General features: G+C 39.9%; 1 pseudogene; it reads left to right on the top strand.

The window, feature by feature from the left end:
- Positions 1-6,219: 6,219 nt before the first annotated feature.
- On the top strand, positions 6,220-7,034 carry LOC126495456 (18S rRNA aminocarboxypropyltransferase-like; annotated as a pseudogene).
- Positions 7,035-23,589: the final 16,555 nt, after the last annotated feature.

The raw sequence follows: 23,589 nt of genomic DNA, 5'->3' as shown, positions 1-23,589 counted from the left end.
TTTGTGCTTTCGCATGGATTTTAGAGAAAGAAATTATGATACTAAGAATTGAACTCAGGATTTTAAACATGCTAGGCAAGTTCTCTAGAATGTAGTCCTACCCACAGCTATTATATGTATTTTAATTTTTTCTGTTTCTGTAAATATTCATTTGATATTGGGATACAATTGACTTTGAATCTGTTTATCACTTTGGATACTAAGGTTATTTTAAACAATATTTATTCTAATTCATCACTGTATGAACAGTGTGCATATTTCTTTTGTACAATTTTAACCTCCTTTCACCAGTATTTTATTTCAGTGTACAAATCTTTTATTTCTTTGGTTAAGTTTATTTGTGAACATTATATATATTTTTATAATATTATTGGTTTCTTGGGGTGTCCTCAGTGCAAATAAATGCAACTGGTTTCTTTGTGCTGATTTTTGTACCTTTCAACTTTGATTAATTCATTTTTTCAGTTATAAAATTTCCTGATACAAGATTTTATTGCATAGCTCAGTCTGGACTTGAGCATTTAGCTTAAGCTATCCATGAACTTGCTATCCTCTTGCCTCAATCTCCCAAGTGTTGGAATTTCACCACCATGCCCATCAATTCTAAGGGTGCTTGTGAAGTCTGTAGTGTTTTCCACATGTGGGATTATATTTGTGTATCCATGACAGTTAAATTTTATTTCTTTCTATAGCATCAATCTTCTCCCTTTTGTGTAGACCTTCTCCTTTTTCTTCTTCTTCTTCCTTCCCTCCTCCTTTCTTATCCAACCACAGACTCTCTTGCCTGAAGCACAGAATCCTTCTACACTACCTTCTCAAGTTGTTGGCATGTAGTAACCCTGTTGTGATGGTTAATCTCAATTTTCAAATTGATGAAAACTTAAATTATAGGCTGCTGGGCATTCCTATGAGAGATTATCTTAATTAGGTTAATTGAAATGAGGAAAACCCTCCCACTGTGGGTGCCAACATGCCCTGGGCTGGGATCCTGAAATCTATATAAAGAAGAAAGCGACCTGAGCAATAAATTTGTCACTCTCTGATTCTTGACTGCAGATATGGCATACTGCCTGAAGCTCCAGCTGCTACAAATTTTCCAACGATGAAATAATATGAGTCCTTTACCCCTCATTACTTTTGTCAGGACATTTTACCACTGCAATAGGAAAGGTAATAAGACATCTGACTTTTCACTTCTTTTTAATTATACACATCTGTTTCTCTAAACTTCCTTCTGAGAATTGCTTTTGCCACACCTATAAGTGTTGGTAATTTGAGCTTTCTGTCTTGTACTATTTGATATATTTTTAACATTCTATTAGTGGTGACTCATCAGTTAAGAATTCATATGCTCTTGTAGATGATCAGAGTCCCTGCTTTCTATTTAAACCCTACCTTCATGTCGAAGCCCTAAAGATGCACTTCAGGGAGTTGCTGTATCATTTTGTTCTTCCCAATGTTTAGCCACATTAACAAAACCAAAAACAACAGAACAAATAAGTTTCTCTAAATGTTTATCTAAGTTAACAGCTCAAATAGGGGGAAACACTCCATTTTATTTTCTCTATTACAGAAAAAGGATAGAACACCATTCCCCAATAATAAAATGATGGAATTTATTTTTTAGTGTGATGACTAAGAGCTGGTACTTGGATCCATGGATTCTATGAGAACTGAAATGATTCCAGTTTGCTCTGAAAGCACCCAGTCAAGCCACAGTATAATATAGTCTACTTGTTGATCCCTTAAACTGTCTGATGCTGCGTATCTACTCTCTATTAATTCATGTGTCCAATGGAGTGCTATGCTTACAAAGTCTTTGTCACACTTATTTAAAATGTACTTTCTTAGCCAGGCGATAGTGGTGTATGTCTTTAATTCCAGCACTCAGGAGGCAGAGGCAGGCCTCTTTTAGTTTGAGGCCAGCCTGGTCTACAGAGCTAATTTCAGAACAGCTAAAAAATCAAAAAGTATTTTCTTAACCTTAGCTTTATATCATCCAAAGGAACTCATTTCCAGCACCTTTTCTAAAGATGTATCAAGTTAGCATGGCATTTGATATCTGTTAATAGTACCATGAAATGCTGCATAGATAAAACAATTAGAAATTACCTAAGTAAATATATTAAAGGCCTTTAAAATACCATCCTGCAGGTGTGCAGGTTGGTTAAATTTACATGAAGAGGTTTTCCTGACTGTGGCTGGGTTCACTTGGATATATGTGTGTTGTTTGACAGTTGAACACTTGGCTGATCTAGATATGCATCCTTCCAGTGCCTAGAGTGACTTGGCTATGGTCCCCTTGTCTTTTATATCAGTAGTCTTGGCATATTGTACGGCTTATAAAGTATAAAAATTTAAACTAAAATGCCAAGGAACTTTTTTAGGCCTCTGATTTGTGCCAGTATCATGAAAATATCATCAGTCAATGCAAAGAAATGGACAGAATCAAAATGAATTGGTAGTATAAATATAGTTCAAAGAACTTCTACTAAGTTGTGAGACAAAGGGAATAGATAAGATATATGGGATCACAAAATATACAGGACTAAGTTATTATGTATTCTATGCCTAAACTTACACTCACAATGAAAAGAGTTCCAGAGAAGAAGCAGCATAAACTCAAATGTCCAGACTAATTGTCCTGCTTTTAGGATGCACTATAACAGGATGTTTGTTACATGCTTGACATAAAATATAGAAAATAGATTCATTTTATGATTCACAAGTTGTATTCGTAGATATATAAAGGAAATGCATACAGCACACATACAACAAATTTTCATAGCCCCAAATGGAAATGGCCCAAACATTAATCAGTGAGTGAATATACATATTATGTTATATCCACATTGGATAACATCCAGACTTAAGTTTAGGAACAAAATCTTGATACGTCCAAAACATGCCATTTTAAAACGATGCTGGGTGAAAGGAAGTAAAGACAAAAGGATATGTTGTCTATTGGAGATTACTGGGGAACCCTGTAGTGTTAAGTCACTGGGCACAACTAGAAACAAAGAGGAGAGGTGGGGCTCACAGAAACCAGCTCACAGGTTTGGGTGGTGACACCACTTTCCTGCTGCTGGATAGCCTAGCCAATAGCTCTACTTCACTAAGGAACTGAACCAGTTGTTCCAATAGTCTAAGAAGCACAGTTGGGTTGACAGTTTTGTCTAGCTTGAATCCCTAGCCAGTATTCTTGCCAAGCTACAAACCTTATTACGAGCCTTTGATTTAAAGGGAATCAAGTAAACGAGCTCTCCAATCTACTTGACCAAAGAGTATATAGTAACTCTACCAGCCTCAGAGTCCAGACCCTGCAGGAGTATATAGTTGAGCCAGAGATACAACTTAAGTAGGAAACATGGCCTATAACCCCATCTGATCATAGAGAATGAACTGTTACCCTGCCCAGCTGTGGAGATTAGCTTATAGCTATGCACCATCACAAAGCTAAACTAGTAGCTCCTATCAATTGAGGAGAGTAACCTTTGGCCTCATCCAACTAAGACATCAGACCAGCAAATTCATCCATCTGCGATAGCCCAATGTACATCACTGCCTGGCCAGATAACCCAGTTTAAAGTCCAGTCTTGTCATCGAACCCATCCTATAACCTAATCAGATTAATGATCATTCCCCATGCCAGAGCAAGAGTGTAGTCAGTGACCTCAGTTAGTTGCAGATCAGAGTCTGAAAACCCACGCAATTCAAGAGCTGAGTTTGTAGTGCCACCTGATTTTAGATTTCAGATCTCAGCTTTGTCTAACTTCATGTTAGGTCTGTCATGGTCAACTGACTACAAATCTTGGCCAGAAACCTTCTTACCCAAATGTGGAATACAGCCAATATTTCAACGTGATCAAAGAATCTAAGAATTACTTCCCTATCCTAGTTTGCTTCTCTGTAGCTGTGATAAAAACCCATCACCAAAAACAAATGGGGAAGAGAATGTTTATTTTATCTTATAGGATACAATTCACCAACAACAGAAACCAAGGTAGGAGCTCAAGGCAGGAACTGAAGCCGAGACAAGGAGAAATGTTGCTTGCTGGCTTGTTCCCCAAGGCTTGATTTCTTATACAGCTCAAGACCACCAGTCTGGGGGTGGTACCACCCATAGTGGGCAGGGCTGTCATGTATCATTCAATAAGAAAATGCCCTCACAGTCATGTCAATAGGCCAATCTGATGGAAGCAATTCTGCAACCCATGTTCCCTCTTCCCAGATGACTATAACTGTGTCAAGCTCATAGAAACTAATCAAAACAAGTTCCTAAAACATAAATTGGAGAAAAATTAAACTATAGTGCTGTGGGAAAATGCTCTTGTACACTGTAAAGATTTGTCACTCATATTGATTTACTAAAACGCTGATTGGCAAGTATCCAGGCAGGAAATATAGGCAGGGTGATCACACTAGGAAAATTCTGGGAAGAGGAAAGGCAGAGATGCAGTTGCAAGCCAGATACAGAAGAAGCAAGATGAGAATGCCTTACTGAGAAAAGGTACCAAGCCATGTGGCTAAACATAGACAAGAATTATGGGTTAATTTAAGTTGTGTGAGCTAGTTAATAATAAGCCTGAGATAATAGACCAAACAGTTTATAATTAACATAAGATTCTGTGTGTTTATTTGTGACTGAATGGCTGTGGGACCAGGTAGGACAGAAACTTCCCTCTACAAATGGTGCCCAATGTTAGGCAACTACATCCATATAAAACCTGAGAGAGCATGGGAAAGGATTCTAGACACACACACACACACACACACACACACAAAAAAAAACAGAATCAAGCACAGCTTCTTGATAGCAGCATTTTCTCAGGTGGGCTCTGTTTGCTAGAGGCAAACAGAGGCATGGCTCCTTTAAGAGAGGCTTCCTGACTCAGCATTAGTGACAAAAATCACACAGTTCTTTTAAGAAGTCCTGCTACCAAACACTTAAACTGTGGTTATGGGTAGTCAACAGCATGCTTCTTGGACCTAGAATCCTAGCCATGCCACTTAGCAGATTAAAGACTCATGTGGTCAGAAAAAGATAGAGATACACAGTAAAGACAGATTCAGAGTAAAAACTTCTAAACAGTATATGTATATGTATATATATATATATATATATATGTGCCAATCTGATGGAAGCAATTCTGCAACCCATGTTCCCTCTTTCCAGATGACTATATATATATACATATATATATGGATACTGTATGTTATTGTGTTGTCTTTGAATTGTTTGGCTGCTGAAGAAGGAGCAACAGCTGATATAGCTTCTATTTTTTATTATATTTTTAAAGCAATTTTATTTTGCATACAAATCCTAGTCCCTCTCCCTCCCATCCTCCCGCTCCCCCCATCTTCTCAACAACCCATCCCCATCCACTCCTCAGAGAGGGTGAGGCCTCCCATGGGGAGTCAACAAAGTCTGTCCCATCACTTGAGGCAGGACCAAGGCCCTCCTCCCTGTATCTAGGCTGAGCAAGGTGTCCTTCCATAGGGAATGCTAGTGGGAGCTCACTGACTCCAGCCTAACCACTGGAGAACCCGAATCAGGCCATCTGATTGTGGGTGACAGTTGTATGGTTTGGGCAGTTTCTGAGGCCACTGGCCGTGGAACCAGTATTTATCCCTAGTGCATGAACTGGCTCTTAGGAGCCCAACCTATATATTTTAAAAATATCTTGACTTCAAAATTTAAGGCAAAAGATATGTTACTTTTGGAAAGAGGTTCTACTTTTATTTCCATATGAAATGAGAGGCTGTAGAATCATTCTGGGTTAAGAAAAATCAGGTTTGATCAAGATATACCCCCTGAAAAATCTCTGATAAAAATGGATGGCCCAGATATCCAATGTCTCAGAAAGTCTATATTGCAGTTTCCTCTGAGTTCTATATCCAGAACAGCCTCAAGGTGTCTGCTTGAGGTGATCCAGCCTCACAGAATAATGGTCAGAATAAAAAGCTAAAGAAAAGGAGATTAGAGGCACACTGCACGAACAAACCCTGTGGCCAAGAGTTTTAACCGGGGCTAATCTGGGGCTATGGGCCGCAGGAAGGTTGCTGGGGGAGGGGGGGTCCAGGGCGGAGAGCAGTAGGGTTCCGCCCATCCATCGTCGTCCCCCCTACCCCCTGGAAGCTTTCGTGGGCGCTACCCTGGGCGCATCCGTGCAGCCTGAGGAGGCCAAAGGCCAGGACGGCCTGGGCCCTGCAGTGCTGCCTTGTCCCCTGGCTATGTGGGAGCTTGGTCACTGCGACCCCGGGAGCTGCACAGGCCATAAACTGGCCAGCCTGGATCTGGTACGCTGCTGCCTGCGACTGGGCCAAAGATTTGACGGTCTGGTGCTCAGCCCGCTAGGCACTCAGTACGTGTCTCCTGCAGACAGAACCTCCCCTACACTCTGGCAGACAGCTGGTGGCACAGTCAGGGGTCGCTGTCATAGACTGCTCCTGGGCCAGACTGGATGGGACACCCTTTGGGAAGATGCGAGGAAGCCATTTGCTGCTCCTGCCTTACCTCCTGGCTGCCAACCCTGTAAACTATGGCCGGCCCTGCAGACTTTCCTGCGTGGAAGCTTTTCCGGCTGCTTTCTACACTGTAGGCTTTTCAGATCTTGCAGTCATTTCGCTTCAAAAGTTTAAGTCAGGCAAGGGCTTCCTGGACCTGAACCGACAGCTCCTGGATAAGTATGCAGCCGTGGCCCAGAGGAAGTGCTGCAGGCTGAACAAGGGTACTTGGCCAGCATCAAGGACACCCCTGAGGAGGAGGAGATTGATCCCTTTGATGTGGACTCTGGGCAAGAGTTTGCAAACCTCAACAGGCCTGTTACTAGTACCCAGCAGCTCGTGGATGACGTCAATGAGTCTGAGGACCACAGTGAGGATTCTGGGGAGGACGGTAATGAGTGTGAGGAACAAGGAGCTGGTGCTAATGAAGGAGACAGCAGCTGCTCTCAAGAGGCAGAAACAGAAGAGGCTAGGCCAAAAACTCCACTGAACTCTGGAAAGAAATCAAGAGACGACGGAGAGACTGAAGGTTGCAAACACATTATTGAAGCTGGTGTGCGTTAGTCCAGATGTGGTTGTGGGACTTGGGGATGGACAGGCCTGTTAGGACAATTCTGTGACAGCCTTGTTTGGAGTCCTACCTTAGAGCTTTTGATAAAGCCAAGAAGGAGCCTCCAAAGAAAGAAAAAGTAAAAGAAAAAAAAGAAAAGGAGATTAGATTCAAGTTTCTTGTTTTGAAAAGTAAATAAAGGGTAAATGCTGTGGTTTAATATAAGCCTCTGGGTGGTTATTTGGGACTGAATGACTGTGGAACCAGGTGGGACAAAAACTTTCATCTGCACTATAGAGTTTGGGGGTATGATTACAGTTATCAATTTAATATTACATGTTATTTCATGTAACTGACATATTAACTCAAAAACAGATTTGTCATGGATACATAAAAGTTTATGAGAAAAAGAATTGGTCTGAAGAGATGGTTCAGTAGCTAAGAATGTTTGCTATACACATGAAGTTTGGATCACAGCATCCACAAAACAAGCACAGCATCCTACAAAATGTCTATATCTGCACATAAACATTATACAACTACACATCTCAAGACTTAAGTGCAACCTCACTAATATGTAGAATATTTATGTTTCATACATCAGTTAAGAAATAGTGTCTGAATGGATAAAAATAAGATATAGCTATTCATTTGCTATAAAAGATTTTGTTTTAAGGGCACAAATACGTTTCAAGTGAGGGATGCCATTGGTAACCAAAGAAAAACAGGGTAACACAAAGAAAGTTGTGTTATTATGTGACAAATCCATTCACTAAAACATATAGCACTTGTAAGTATGTATCTAACATAAGAAACCTAAATATATAAAAACAAAACTGAAAGGGTAAAACAACAGCAGAATAACATACTTGATTGAACAATGAATCCCATTTATTTTACATGTCTACATGTATGTCCATGCATGCCTGGTACCTGAGGAGGTCAGGAGGTAATTAGATTCCCTTTCTATAAGATCAAAGCTGAGTCTTCTGGGAGAGCAGCTAGTTTTCTTACCATTTATCTATCTCTCCATCCTGAGAAACTTAAAAAATTTAAGACAAAAGTGGAAACCACATACCAAAATACATGAGGTTTCTCCTAAACATAGCTATAAATGCCTATACTAATAAAAAAACAGTATCTATATGTAACCTAACTTATACCTCAAAGCCTGGAAATAAACTAAGTAAAACCAAGGTTAGAAGAAAGGTAGAAACAAAAAAAATTAAAGCAAAAATAGATTAGAGACTACACAAACACTGGACCTTGTCAATAAAACTGAGATTTAATTCTTTAAAAGTATAAGTATGTTTTTTTTTTATCTTGACTCAAAAGGAGGAAAAAGTTGAATGAGTAAAATCAGAGGTGGCACAGGAGGTAGAGGAGGCATTAGCACTAATACCATAGAGACTGATAGGAAGCCAATTGGATAGCCTGGACTAAGTGTATAAATTTTTGATATTTCTAACAAAATGGAATTATGGAGGAAAAGAAAATCCAAACAGCTCAATATCAAGTAAGGACATTGCATCAGTGATTTAAAGAAAAGCCATTGGCCAAATGGCTTCATTCTTGAATTCCACTGAACTTTTAAGGAATATCTAAGTCTAGTTCTTCTCACATTCTTCTAATGAAGAGGAAGGAATATTTCCAAACTTAATTTATAAACTCTGCCTTGTACTTATCCCCAAACCAGACGAGAACATACTGGAAAAAGAAAACTACAGGCCAACCTCCCCAATAAGTACTTAAAAACAAACAAACAAACAACCTTGTTTCTATCTATTTTGAGTTATTAGGATACAGAATTTAATAATGCCTCATAAATCATGTTATGATCAAATGGGATTCATTTCAGTGAAACAAAGATGGGTTAACATATATAAATCAATTAATGTATGATACATCATATTAGCAGTGAGTGGTGCATTATTTTACCTATTTAAATTTGGTTCCAGATTAAAGTTATAACGAGGCAGACCAATATGCATCTTCTGATAGGAAGGAATCTTTGCACATATGGTTTGATACTTTTTGTTGTTGCTGCTGCTAAATTCCTCAAAGTGTAATTACTGAATCGCATGCTGAAAACACTGAGAAATTGCCAGTTTTACAGGGAGGTTGCAGCTTGGAACCATCTCGACAGCAATCTCCTGCTGCTCTGCACTCTTCTTCCCACCGGGGGTCCTGGTTTTTTCCCATATGAGCTCTTCCAGGACAGATGTAGTAGCAGCCAGGTCCCTGAAAACTAAAGATAATGGTCACTAAATGTAATGCCGTGGTTTGAATATAGTGTCCTTTGAAAAGCCTCATCTTTGAAGGCTTGATCCCCAACTGGGGCCTCAAATCACTGAAAATTGACCAGCTTATGAAGGCACTAACTTCGCCAGTTGATGAATTCATCAATAAAGTTATAATTTGCAAATATTAAGTGGAGGCAGTAGTAAATGGGTCAAGTCGAAGAATTGAAATAAACAAGAGTATGTTTTTAAACAGTGAATTTAATCTAGCAACCTCTCATTGTCCTCTCTCTTCCTGCTTCCTGTTACCATAAAGTGAGCATCTTTGTTTTTCCATTTCCCTCGGTTGTGATGCTCTGCCTTGCTGCAGGCCAGAAACAACAGAATCAACTGATTATAGACCAAAATTTCTGAAATCGCAACTCAATAAATCCTCCCACCTTTAAGATGTCAATATTTGTCACAGCAAGAAAACAAAAGCTAACTAGCAGTTTCTTTTCTTTTTTAAAATTTGCTTCTTGATCAATAAAATAACTTGCTCTGTGAATAATCCACTAAAATTTTCACTTTATAAACTGAATAGGGACTGGCAAGATGGCCTAGTTAGTAAAGAAATTTGCTGCCAAGTCTGATGACTTGAGTTAGACTCCTGTAACCCACATGATGGAAAAAGAGAACCAAGCCCCTCAAGTTGTCCTTTGACCACTATGTGAATACCCTAACACACACATATGCATATACACAGAAAAAAATAATTTAAATGCTTTGAAATTCAAAAGCCCCAAACCTGAAGTGTTTGCCTTTTTCTTGCTGAACTGTATACTTTGTATTGCTATACATATTTTTAAATTGTTGGAAGTAGTTTCTCTTAGATACTAATTTTTGTAATTCAGTATGCATATTTGGAGGTATGTCAACTAGGACTGATTATTCCCTGTACAGGGACCAACTTTTGGTGCCACAGAGCTCAGTGAGGAAAGAAAAGCTGAGCATATATAGATATACACATATGTGTGCATTACTGTTCACTAAAATATATTTCCTGCAAATAAACAATAAGCATAATATGAGCCATATAAAACATTTCAGTGAACAAATGGCCACATGTTTAATAATGGTTCCATGTTATCATGACAGCTGAAAAAATCCTATTAGTGCTAGTATGACTATTATAATGCTATATTCACATGTTACTGGTGATGCTAATGAAATAAACTTTCTGCATTGTAGCTATATACATTTGTAGCATATATAATTATGTGTAATGACTAGAGCCTGATAGTTATAAAATTTATAGTTATTAGTTGATGAATTTATTGCTCTATACTTTTAACCATTATGTGATGCTCATTATATGAACCAAAAAATTTTTAAGCATAAAACAGCACACCATGCTATGGTATTCTTTGCCTCATACATCTTCATGCTTACCTCTACTCCTGATTCTGATATTTTCTCTTGTGCTTGATTTAATCTGTTGTTTCAGTTGAACCCGATAATACTTTCAGATATATGCAAACACAGATGTATGAATGCACATGTCTTATAAGCCGAGACCTATGGTAGGCTAGACTACCCAGGTTTATATGTGTACATTCTGATATGCACACAATTATGAAACCTGTTAATGATGCATTTCTCAGTACATGTTCTCAGTGTTAGCCATAATTTTAAACATTCTGCCTTCTTTTGAAGCATAATTAATAAATATGAAGAATTTCTGCCATTTCAACAAAAATTACAAGCAAAATGAAACAACCCAAACCAAGAAACTTGTGGTTTATGGGTATAGTAATGTGGGGGGTATTTACAGAATTTAATTACTAGTATAATAAATTAAAATTTTTCCTTTAGCGTAACAATGTTTAAAGTGATGCTCATATATCTAGGAAATATTTAAATGATTCATAGAAGACCAGAAGAAAAGAGTATTAGTATTTCCCTATATTCATTATTTTACTACTTATTTCAAAATTCACGGATTTATGTAGTAGGAGACCGCTTGTTTGTTCCCAGCTGCTCAGCCCCGAAATAATCACACAGAAATTGCATTTTTTGCAATACTGTTTAGCCAATAGCTTAAGCGTATTTCTGGAAAACTCATATCTCAAATTAACCCATCTCCATTAATCTGTGTTTTGCCACGAGGTTGTGGGTATAGTTCCGGCATATGTCTCTGGTGGGGCTACATGGCTTCTTTCTGACTCTACATTCTTTCTCCCAGCATTCACTTTAATTTTTCTTGTCTAGCTCTGCTCTACACTATCACAGGCCCAAAACAGCTTCTTTATTAACTAATGGCATTCACAGCATACAGAGGGGAATCCCACATCAGATTTATAATTTACCTTCCTCAAATTTCCTTAATATATATATATATAGATACAGTATAAGCAATACTACATATTTAAGAGTTTTGAAGGAGTTCATAGTTTAAAATTTTTTGAAACTTCTGCTTTGTAGAATCTGAGATTGCAGAAGCCCTTACATTACAGATGTCATCTGAGGACACAGAAACAAGAAAAACGATAGAGTAAATGGTGACTCATCCATTTCAGGTTCCTCTCAGTAGTGTCTACTTTCCTTCTCCACAAGCAGTAGTCAGGATCTATATTTGTCACCATGGGTTTAGTCTTTATCTCCATCTTCATATAAAAGCATATTGTGTTGAAGGTAAATGTGGGAACCCAAAAATTTGAGCCTATTCCTTGTCTGAAGATCAGAGAGTTTAAGTTTATTGTTGCTCTTTCAAAGTGTTGACTACAGATGTGGCTACAAAACAAGATATTCTAACCTAGGGTGTGGTTACTCCGTTACTCAGTATTTTAGATGACCCATAGAGGTGGATCCTCTCCACCCTGACCAAAGGTCAGAAAATTCAAGTATGTTTTCTCTATTTCTTTTGAAAGAGGAGGTTTGACTTAGGGTGTGGCTGCCTTCAAGATAATTGGTCTAGGGTGTGTTCACTGTCCTCAAACATCAAATGCTTTGCTCAGGAATTAATGGCTTGATGTCTCAAGTATTAGAACAAATAACTGTTCTGGTTATGCTTTGTGTAATGGTCTGTCCTGTTCCTTTAAAAGACAAGTCCCACCCACTCCCTCCCCCATCCACTGATGAGGCAGGCAGATCTTCCTTTTGCTTCTGGCCTGAGCTCTCTTCCTTTCTAGCTCTCTCCCAAAGAGGTAGCTGCTGCCATGGCTCCTCTCCTCCCCCTGTTTCTCTCTACTCTTCCCCCTTCTCCCCTTACCTTTCATATTCCACTAAATAAATACCCACTTCCTCTGCATGGCATGCCTATCCATCTTGGTCTCTCACCTGCCACATGGCTACTTACCTTGTAGCCAGCTGCCTTCATGGCCTTCCATGGTCTCGGGACCCACTTGCCCATTGCCTGCTACCACTCAAAGACCTACAGCATGGTATCATGGACTGCTGCCCACTGCTGCCACTTGGGGACCTGCAACATTTCTGCCGCTGCACCCCTTGGGGACCTGCAGAATTTTATTTTACCATTACATTGGTGCTTGTGACTTGGCCAGGATGTCTCCATGTTCTCTCCCACCTGTGGGTGGGCCGACTGAGGAAATGTGGAACCCTGGGCTTGGGAACCAGGTTTCTTTACAACAACTCTCCATTCTATCTGCCTGAACGCCGACTTCTATGCACACCAGTGGGGTCAGTTTTCCTGCGCTAGCACTGTACATGCTGTGTGGTACATTCGACTGGGGACCTGGGGTCCTCAGATTTTTCTTTTTCCTTTCTTTTTCTTTTCTTTTGGACCACTCATCAGTGGTCCCCACCATGAGAGACCACTCAGAGTGGCCTCCAGCCTCTCTTGCTTCTGATTTGCCTGGACCAGAGTCAGTCGGGCTTCAACACCCTGCCTGTAGAGAGAGGGTGCTCTTCTATAGGCCCTGTGGTGTTTTTCACGGTTTTCACATTTTGAGCTATGGTATAAACCCTCAAATTATATTCCACAGATGTCCCGCTGGCTCTGCTTTCCTCAAACTGTCTCTGCCAGCGCTACTGCTGCCAACAAGATTAGTCAGATCCACAAGGTGGCTGTTTTCAATTCCAGTCTTTTGCTCCCCACTGCAGCTTGTGGCATGGCGGCTCAGCAACAGGGCAGATCACACCTCTATGTCTCTCTTCCATACACCATGTGACCTCTGCCATTTTGACTGAGGTCAGGTGACCTTAACACCATCTTAACTGAGCTAAGATGATGTCACTGCCATCATAACTGAGAAACAGGTTAGGTGACCAAGTTCTGCCATCTTTACTGAGATATTCCCTGCCTGGTTCCCCGATGTTAACTCTGTTACGTAGGTAACCTTACCACCATTTTGACTGAGGTAGGTGACCTTACCACCATCTTAAATGAGGTCAGATGACTTCTCCGCCATCATAACTGAGAGCCAGGTCAGGTGACCAAGTCCCGCCATCTTTACTGAGGTATACCCTGCCTGGTCCTCTGGTTTCCTTATGTTTTTGTCTCTAAATTCCTCTTGCTGACTCTGTTACATGTGTGTTTTATGTAGTGGCATGGCTTTGCCACTTTGCCCAATTCCTGTTCACTGTGTGTGTATGTGTGTGCATACATGTAACTTAAATACACCTATGTTTATTGTTAAATGTTATAATTGTCTGCCCATTCTATCTCATTCCAGACTAACACAGCAATAAGCCTCATTGGTATATACTTTTAAGTCTCTTAATCCAACCCTGCTTTAAAATATATTAAGCTGTTTTCTAGTATTGTCAGTTCTGCCATTAACCTTCTATTACAAGCAGTTTTTGATTCTTTCTGTCTTTTTACAAGTGTAAATCTTACATGCTAAGTTGACAGCCAGTACGGTCAAGCTCAAACCCAGCTCTCCAGGCAGATTCTATACTGTAGTTATACCTGATAAACAGCCTTCAACTGCTCAGAGATCTGGGGAATATGGTATTTAAATGTTTAATTATTTAAAAACTTTTCATAACAAAAAGAGACAGGTTGGCTCCTAGCAGCAGCACTCTATTTCCTCCAAAGAAGACAGAAGACAAATGGGCACAGAACAATGTCCATCTACAATTCACTTCAACTGCCAAGTACTGATCACTGGGAAAAACTGCTTTTCATCTAAACTGAAGATCTCCAGAGAGTGGGCAGAATCGCTGGAATTGATAGTCTAGCTGCTCAGGATCTTCTGGAGCCTGGCAAGCCCTGCACTAAACAGCAAAAGGCAAATACGACCTTCAGCGACCATGGAGGACCCTAAGGAGTACCTCTAGGTGCCAACCAGGTAAGTTCTTTGTTGTTTTTAATCAATAACTCATTTAAAATTTTATCCTTCTCAAAGATCTCTGATGCAATTTGACAGCCGAGAAGTTTTGACAGTTTTAAAGGACAACCTCACCAAACAAATGTCAGCAAAATGCAAATAAAAGTTATTAAAGTGTGTACCTGTAAGTTATATAGGTGTGAGAACAAATACAAGTTAATCAAATTTTTTTCTCATGCTGTCTTCCATAGAAGATCTTAAAGATACTATTCATAATGCAAGAACATCTGTCACAGTCATTTTGATATAAATATTCTACTGTTTATCTTGTGAGTTCCAGGGAGCAAATTGAAGGATTCATCTTAAACAGGTCAGATACACCCCTCTCTCAATTCCTTGGTCCTAATTTTTTTTTCCTAAACTTAATTTGTCCTCTGTTCTGACAATACCTTAAACAGGTGTAAGAGACACCAGACATTTCCATACCACAAACACCAGACAGGAGCAAAGAGACCAGCTACACTATGATGTGACCATATACCCCCAAGACAACTCCCACAAATAAGCAGGAAGCCATCTTGAGAATTGGCTACCCCAGTTCCTTTAACCTGTTATGCCTAACCTCCCACCATTTTATTATAAAAGGAGACGGGAATATAATGGTCTGTCCTGTCCCTTTAAGAGATAAGTCCTGCCCACTCCCTCCCCCATCCACTACCAAGGCAGGCAAATCTTCCTTCTGCTTCTGACCTGAGCTCTCTTCCTTTCCCTCTCTCCCCCAAAGAGGTAGCTGCTGCCATGGCTCCCCCCCCCCCGTATGTGTGTGTATATGTGTGTTTCTTTCTGCTCTTCCCTGTAGGGATAAGTCCCACCCCTTAGGGGGCGTGTTCGCCTCAGGCTAAAGTTTTCCTATAAGAGCGTGCTCCCAGCTCTCGCTTCTGCTTTCCTGGTCTCCGCGGGAACGGTGGTTCTGTAAGTCTATTCCTCCATTAAAGCTGTCTATATTTTGACAATCTGTCTGCATTCGCTTACGCCGTTACATTTTGGCGTCCAACGTCGGGCTATTTTGCCCCCGACTCAAGCGCGTAGCCTGCTAGCTAACACAGCACGCTCCCGGGTGTCATTTTCTTAGTTTATGACTCGGGCCCCAGGGCTGAGTCCGAGATACACTCTGCCTTCAGGCCCATAATATCCAGAGAGGCAGGCAGATCTCTGTGAGTTCAAGGCCGGCCAGGCGGTGGTGGCAGACGCCTTTAATCCCAGCACTCCGGAGGCAGAGGCAAGCGGATCTCTGTGAGTTCAAGGCCGGCCAGGCTGTGGTGGCACACGCCTTTAATCCCAGCACTCGGGAGGCAGAGACAAGCGGATCTCTGTGAGTTCGAGGCCAACCTGGTCTACAAGAGCTAGTTCCAAGACAGGCTCCAAAACCACAGAGACCACCACCGGCAGGAACCAGTCGTTGCAGGTAAGAGAAAAAATTTTCTTTTATAATTAAAATGTCTGAACACGTTACCATTCAAGAATTTAACAGTTTTTTTAATTGTACCATGTGGGAGATTTTACAAGAGGTGTCTATCACCCCACCTCTATGGATCTTTCTGGGATTCGTAGTTTTCCTTGGCACTATATGGTTTGATAATAGAAATATGATAAAGTCTTTACGAGCAGAGGTTGCACGCTTAAAAACAATTGAGAATGACAACAATCTTCTCAAGAATCAGTTTGAAGTTCTCCAGGAGGAGAACAGATCTTTGTTTAACATGACTCGATCAACTGAGGAAAATTTAAAAAAGGTACAGACTGATATTAAGGAGAAATTCATTACTATGGAAGAGGGAACAGCTGATTTGGATCGTAAGCTCCAGTCCCTTTCTGTAGGAACTGAAACATTACAGGCTGATATTAAGGAGAAATTCATTACTATGGAAGAGGGAACAGCTGATTTGGATCGTAAGCTCCAGTCCCTTTCTGTAGGAACTGAAACATTAGTGGCTGATATTAAGGAGAAACTCATTACTATGGAAGAGGGAACAGCTGATTTGGGTTGTAAGCTTCAGTCCCTTTCTGTAGGAACTGAAATAGTAACTGAGAGAATCAAAACTGCTGAATGTGACTATCGGATTTTGTCTAAAGCTTATGACAGATTGGCAGAAAGATTGTCAATACAAGAAGGCACGGTTTATGCCATAAAAATTATGTCCAAAGATGAGAACTTATCTCTAATGGACAAACTTCATACTTTAGAATCCTCAATGAAGGCTTTGGAACATAATTCTGGACAGGAGATACAGACATTGCAGAAGGCAATGGTGAATAGAATTGAAAAGATTGAGGAATTTCTAAATTCTGATGAAGAAGAACAAACGGTAGAAAGGCAAATTTTAACTACATCTGTGGGTAAATCCCTCCGGGACAATTTCCACAAATCTCTACCTACAGCTCTACCTGCCTTTCCAGTAATAACAACAGAGAAGGTGATTGGTTCCAGAAACCCTAGGGTCATTAAGGAAGATACATGGGAGCATGTCCGTATGAATGATCTCAAAGAAATTAAACAGGCTGTCATGACTTTCGGGATGCATTCCTCTTTTGTTAAAGAGATGCTAAAGTCTTGGGCATCCACAAGCAGAGCTACGCCATTGGACTGGCTCCAGCTGAGCTCTGCAGTCCTTGAGAGTGGGCCGCACTTAAAATGGAAATGCTTGTTCAGGCAAGAGGCTAGACTTTTAGAACAGCAAGAAAAGGCGAAGGGAAGTGACATCTCCCTAGATAAAATTCTAGGTGAAGGACGCTTTTCTGACCCTCAGGAACAAGCTAATTTGGACGAAAACACACTCTCCATATGCACTACAGCAGCCTTAAGGGCTTGGGACAGGGTACAAGACCCAGGACAGAGAATGGAATCATTTGTCACAATTAAACAAGGTCTGAGAGAACCTTTTAGTGATTTTTTACAAAGACTTACTAAGGCTGTGCAAATAGGGATACCTGACCCTGACGCAAGACGTATAATGATTGAGTCTTTGGCTTATGAAAATGCAAATGTGGAATGCAAAAAGATTTTGGGGCCTTTAAGGTTCAGATCAGCACCCTTGGAAGAATGGGTCTTGCATACACTGGATGTTGATACATTTGATTATGGCACTGAAGCATGGGTAGAAGAAGCAATTTCCAATGGTAAAAGGAGACACCAGAATACCAAATGTTTTAATTGTGGCAAAATGGGTCATATGAAAAGGAATTGTAAACAACGGATCTTCAGAAATAATAATAATGCATCTTCTAGAAATAACAGAAATAGGAGGACTCAGCCTTCAGGTTTATGTAGAAGATGTGGAAAAGGTAGACATTGGACGAATGAATGCAGGTCTACAAGAGATAGACAAGGCAACCTGATACAGACGGGAAACGTGAGAGGGGGGGCCTCACAGGCCCCCATGGCAAACATGGTTCAGTCATTTCCAGTTTCTGCAGAGAACGTGCCTCGTCAGGACAATTAGGAAACCTCATGCCTACTGTTACAAACGATAATGAGCAGAAAGATGAGTTACGTGTGTTTTGGCAAACTTCTATAAATGATCAAAGACCTAAGCTGAGAGTGTGTGTAAATGGCATTTTTATTACTGGCCTGCTGGACACAGGTGCTGATGTAAGTATCATTACCCCAGAATCTTGGCATCCGTATTGGCCTCTTCAGAATGTAAATGTTCAGCTCCTGGGAATTGGAACCCTATCTCGAGTAAGACAGAGCACAAGATGGGTTGAATGTATAGGGCCTGAGGGACAAATAGGAAAATTAAGGCCATATGTAGCCAATATTGCAATGAATTTATGGGGTCGTGACCTATTACAACAATGGAATACCCAAATTAACATTCCTGCTACTTCTAGAGCCTATATTTCTGAGAATAATATTAAAAGATATTACAAACGGAGAAAACCGGCCATTCGGGCCATACAAGAACAAGTAATTGAAGCCCCTTCAGAGATACCAACAGCCTTGCCTCTAAAATGGTTGACTGAGAAACCAATATGGACAAAGCAATGGCCTCTAGCTGAGGAAAAGTTACAGGCTTTAGAACAGCTGGTACAAGAGCAATTAGATGCTGGACATATAGAAGAATCTACCAGCCCTTGGAATTCTCCTGTATTTGTGGTTAAGAAAAAATCAGGTAAATGGAGAATGGTGACAGATCTCAGAGCTATCAACAAGGTTATTCAACCTATGGGTCCTCTGCAATCTGGAATCCCTTTGCCCTCTTTATTACCAAAAGGATGGCCTCTTATAGTTATTGATTTAAAGGATTGTTTTTTCACCATACCTTTACAAAAAGAAGATAGAGAAAAATTTGCCTTCACGGTGCCTACTTACAACAATTCTCAACCTTCCAAGAGGTACCACTGGGCCGTCCTCCCCCAGGGTATGTTAAATAGCCCCTCCTTGTGCCAATATTTTGTGAACCAACCATTGCAAATAATACGCAAGAAATTTCCCAAATCTATAATATACCACTACATGGACGACATCTTGTTATCCGATTCAAACATGGATACCTTGAACAGACTGTTTGAAGAAATAAAGATACTTTTACCTAAATGGGGATTGCAAATTGCTCCTGAGAAGATACAGAAGGGAGATTCTGTTAATTATTTAGGTTATAAAATAGGTTTGCAAAAAATTAAGACACAAAAGGCACAAATTAGGAGAGATCGCCTACAGACTCTTAATGACTTTCAAAGACTGTTAGGAGACATTTCCAGTCTACGACCAGCTGTTGGGATAACACCTGATCTAATAATTCATTTGAACAAAACCTTGGAAGGTGATAAAGACTTAAACAGTCCCAGAGAATTAACAGCTGAAGCAGAAAAGGAACTGACAATAATTGAGGAAAAATTACAACAGGCACATGTGGACAGGGTGAATCCAGAGCTCGATTGTATTCTCGTCATATTACCATCCAAAATTTCTCCTACAGGAATTTTAATGCAGAGAGATGATATTATCTTGGAATGGATCTTTTTACCACATAAACCAAGTAAAAAACTGAAAACTTATGTGGAAAAAGTCTCTGAGTTAATTATAAAAGGCAAGCTGAGACTTCGTCAACTAGCAGGCATAGACCCAGCAGAAATTATAGTGCCTTTCACTGCTGATGAACTAAAGAAATTATGGGAAGATAATGAAACATGGCAAAGAGCTTGTGCTAATTTTTTGGGAGACATTAATAACAACTATCCAAAAAGCAAGAGGCTTAACTTCATAAAGAGAACTTCTTGGATCCTTCCTCGAATCGTCCGTGATGCTCCAATAACTGGAGCCCGTACATTCTATACTGATGCCAATAAAACAGGGAAGGCAGGTTACAAATCGGAAGACTTGGGTAAGGTGGAACAAAGTCCTTATGATTCTGTCCAGAAGGCAGAATTATATGCCATTCTTATGGTGCTAAGGGATTTTAGAGAACCTATTAATATAGTTACTGATTCACAATACGCAGAAAGAGTTATTTTACATATTGAAACTGCTGAATTTATACCTGATGATACAGAACTAACCTCATTGTTTATCCAGGTTCAAGATTTGATCAGGAACAGGCTTTGCCCTATGTACATAACACACATCCGATCCCATACGGGTCTGCCAGGTCCTCTAGCACAAGGTAATGCAGAAATTGATCAATTATTGATTGGTAGTGTGCTACAAGCCTCTGAATTTCATAAAAAACATCATGTTAATAGCAAAGGTTTGAAGAAAGAGTTTTCTATCACATGGCAACAAGCTAAGGAGATTGTAAAGAAATGCCCTACTTGCTCTTTCTATAACCAAACGCCACTGCCTGCAGGGGCTAATCCAAAGGGCACCCAAAGGAATGAAATCTGGCAGATGGATGTGTTTCACTTTGCAGAATTTGGCAAATTGAAGTATGTTCACCACACCATTGACACTTATTCAGGCTTTCAGTGGGCAACTGCTTTAAGTTCAGAAAAAGCTGATTCAGTAATCACTCATTTATTAGAAGTCATGGCTATCATGGGTATACCTACACAAATAAAGACAGATAATGGTCCTGCTTATGCCTCTAGGAAAATGAAACGGTTTTTTGACTATTACAATATCAAGCATGTTACAGGTATACCATACAATCCTACAGGTCAAGCAGTCATAGAAAGATCAAATCGAACTATAAAGGATATGTTGAATAAACAGAAAGGGGTGGAAAACACCCCCAGAAATAGGTTACATAATGCTTTGTTAACCTTGAATTTTCTTAACGCTAATGAGAAGGGGACAACGGCTGCAGAAAGACATTGGATAATGGAAAAGTCTACTGAACTAAATCAACCAGTTTATTTCAAGGATGTGCTGACCTCACAATGGAAGCCAGGAGATGTGCTGCGTTGGGGAAGGGGTTTTGCTCTTATCTCCACAGGTGAGGAACAATTGTGGATACCGTCAAAATTAATAAAGGTTCGGTATGAAGAAGAAAAGCCATTTGGAAAAGATAAATAACAATTCATTCACAAGGATGGCGAGCATACTGATGGTAAGGAATTCAGGTAGGTTGGGGGCAGGGTTTTTTTTTTTTTTTATCTCCACAGGAAAATACTGATCTTCAAAGAATTTAAGGGACCCTGAATATTTAATAACTGATGGATGGAAAATAGTTACGACCCACTAAGACTCAACAGTAACATGAGTAAGTATTGATTATATATATATTTTCTTTTTTCTCTTTGAACGCTTCTTTATAAATATGTAGAGCTGGTTTTGGAGTTGGACTATGGCTCAGTCCCTCTTCAATTCCAAGCCTGTTGATAAGAGATATCTCAGAGTTTCTGTCTCAGATCAGGAGCCATGAAATGGGACAGAATGAGGATAATTATATACTTGATAAACTTTCTTTGCTTTTCCTCATATCTGTGTCTTTCTTTATATGTCAGAATATGTCCTTGTTGTTAATGTTTAAATTTCCCATAACAAGCAACAAATTTCCCTACAGTAATTTTTGAAGTTTCCAGGATGAAGATGGGGCCCCACAACATCAACTCAACCTGGTTTTTATGACGTCATGAATATTTTTTTTCTTTTTCTCTTTTTTACGCGCTAATATGAGACCTGTTTTTTGGTACCAACTGCACAAGACAATTTCGAATGGTGCACATTTTTGACAACACTCTGGCCGGACCTTCTCAAAGTGCTCAGGGACTAGTTATAATTTTCTTAGGTCAAAGGTTAATTTGGGAATTTTACCATCATTTGCTTTCACAGGAGCCCCTAAGGAGAACATCGCCCCCATGTCAGCTTGAAGCAATCTTAGAGGACGACGTCCCCTCTCCCAACAGAGTTTGCCCTCAGGGTTAGGGACATCTTTTAGTGGTTGGTTTGGGGTTGAGGGGATGGGGAGATGTTTTATGGAATTAGGGGTATGTTCGAAAAAAAAAAAGGGGGGGGGATTAACTGGTTTGATGGGATGATTGGTATTTGTGAGTTACTGTTTTTAGAAAATTGTATTGGTACTGTTTTCTGTATATTGACATATTGAATATTGAATGTGAGTGTTCCTACCTCTATTTTTGTATAAGAATATGCTTATATTGTATTGATACATCTACCATATCACAATGTACATTTCTACCTCTGATACTATTTATGTAATAACATTGTTTACATTTGATATGTAATGACATTGTTTACAGATGAAGATCATTGTCTTCATATATTGCACAGTTGTTTATTGTTTTAGTCTTTAAGTTAGATAGATATTGAGAATTATATAGATTAATAGTCATCTAAGTTTGTCATTTGTAATTAGACTAATCAGGTTCTTTAGATATATAGAGATTATACTCAGTATAGATAGATAATCTTCAACCTCTTTGGAGAGCTGTAGAATATGGCCTTTAATATAACTCAGAGTTTCGTGATAGTGAGACACAATTGCTCCTGGCAACACCGCTCTATTCCCGAGAGAACGTTGAGCACCAAAGACACTCCACTGGGAGCTTGTCTTCTTGGCAGAACTGGCCTTTGGGTTAAGAAAAGCCCATACCTCAACCACTGACAAAGATACAGAGCGTGCATCAATGGATACAACAGGACTGTCATATCCTGCCAAGACAGGGTAAGATAGTTTTGAAAAGTTCCTTGCCTTTAATAATGGTATGTCAGTTATGTTAGGCCTTAGCCAAAGTTGGTTGACTCAACATTGCAAACGAGACTTTGGGTGATTGCCCAGGTAGTCAGTTGTCTTTGTCAATTGTTACACATTTTGGATATATCTCGTTTGTTAAGTAATATTTATTCCCTTCTCGGATCTTTGATGGAGTTGAAGATTATATAATTGTAGTTACTCTCTACATTATTTAGACTCCTTGAGATAGAATGTTTAGCAAAACTTTTGATTCTCAATATTGTTTGTTATATTTATTTGTTATTATTGTATATAGTTGTATTTGGTTTAGTTCTGTCTTATTTAGACAAAAGGGGGAGATGTAGGGGTAAGTCCCACCCCTTAGGGGGCGTGTTCGCCTCAGGCTAAAGTTTTCTTATAAATTTGGCGAGCATGCTCCCAGCGCTCGCTTCTGCTTTCCTGGTCTCCGCGGGAACGGTGGTTCTGTAAGTCTATTCCTCCATTAAAGCTGTCTATATTTTGACAATCTGTCTGCATTCGCTTACACCGTTACACTTCCCATTCTCCCCTTCTCCCCTTCTCTTCCATAACCCACTAAATAAATAAATATCCAACCTCACTCTGTATGGCATGCCTATCTGTCTGTTCGTCACTCAGCGTGGCTGTGGCTACTCATGGGACTGGCTGCTTCACCTGGGTCTCTCATCCGCCACACAGCTCCCTGCCTAGAATCTGCTGCCCCATCTGGCATTACACTTTGTATCATGTTAAAGCAGTCCTTGCCTTCTCCTCCCCCTTTTGTACTGAGGTATAAAAGTATATGAAAATTAAACACAGGCAGATTTCAGCATTCAGTATCCACTGAGTTGCCCTCCTATTACCATCCT

The sequence above is a fragment of the Alexandromys fortis genome, unplaced genomic scaffold, assembly GCF_014885135.2.
Source record: "Alexandromys fortis isolate MF-2015 unplaced genomic scaffold, M_Fortis_MF-2015_v1.1 scaffold_492, whole genome shotgun sequence".
In the NCBI taxonomy this organism is placed as follows: domain Eukaryota; kingdom Metazoa; phylum Chordata; class Mammalia; order Rodentia; family Cricetidae; genus Alexandromys; species Alexandromys fortis.
Note: the sequence above shows the minus strand (reverse complement) of the source record. Positions and strands in the feature narration are given on the sequence as shown.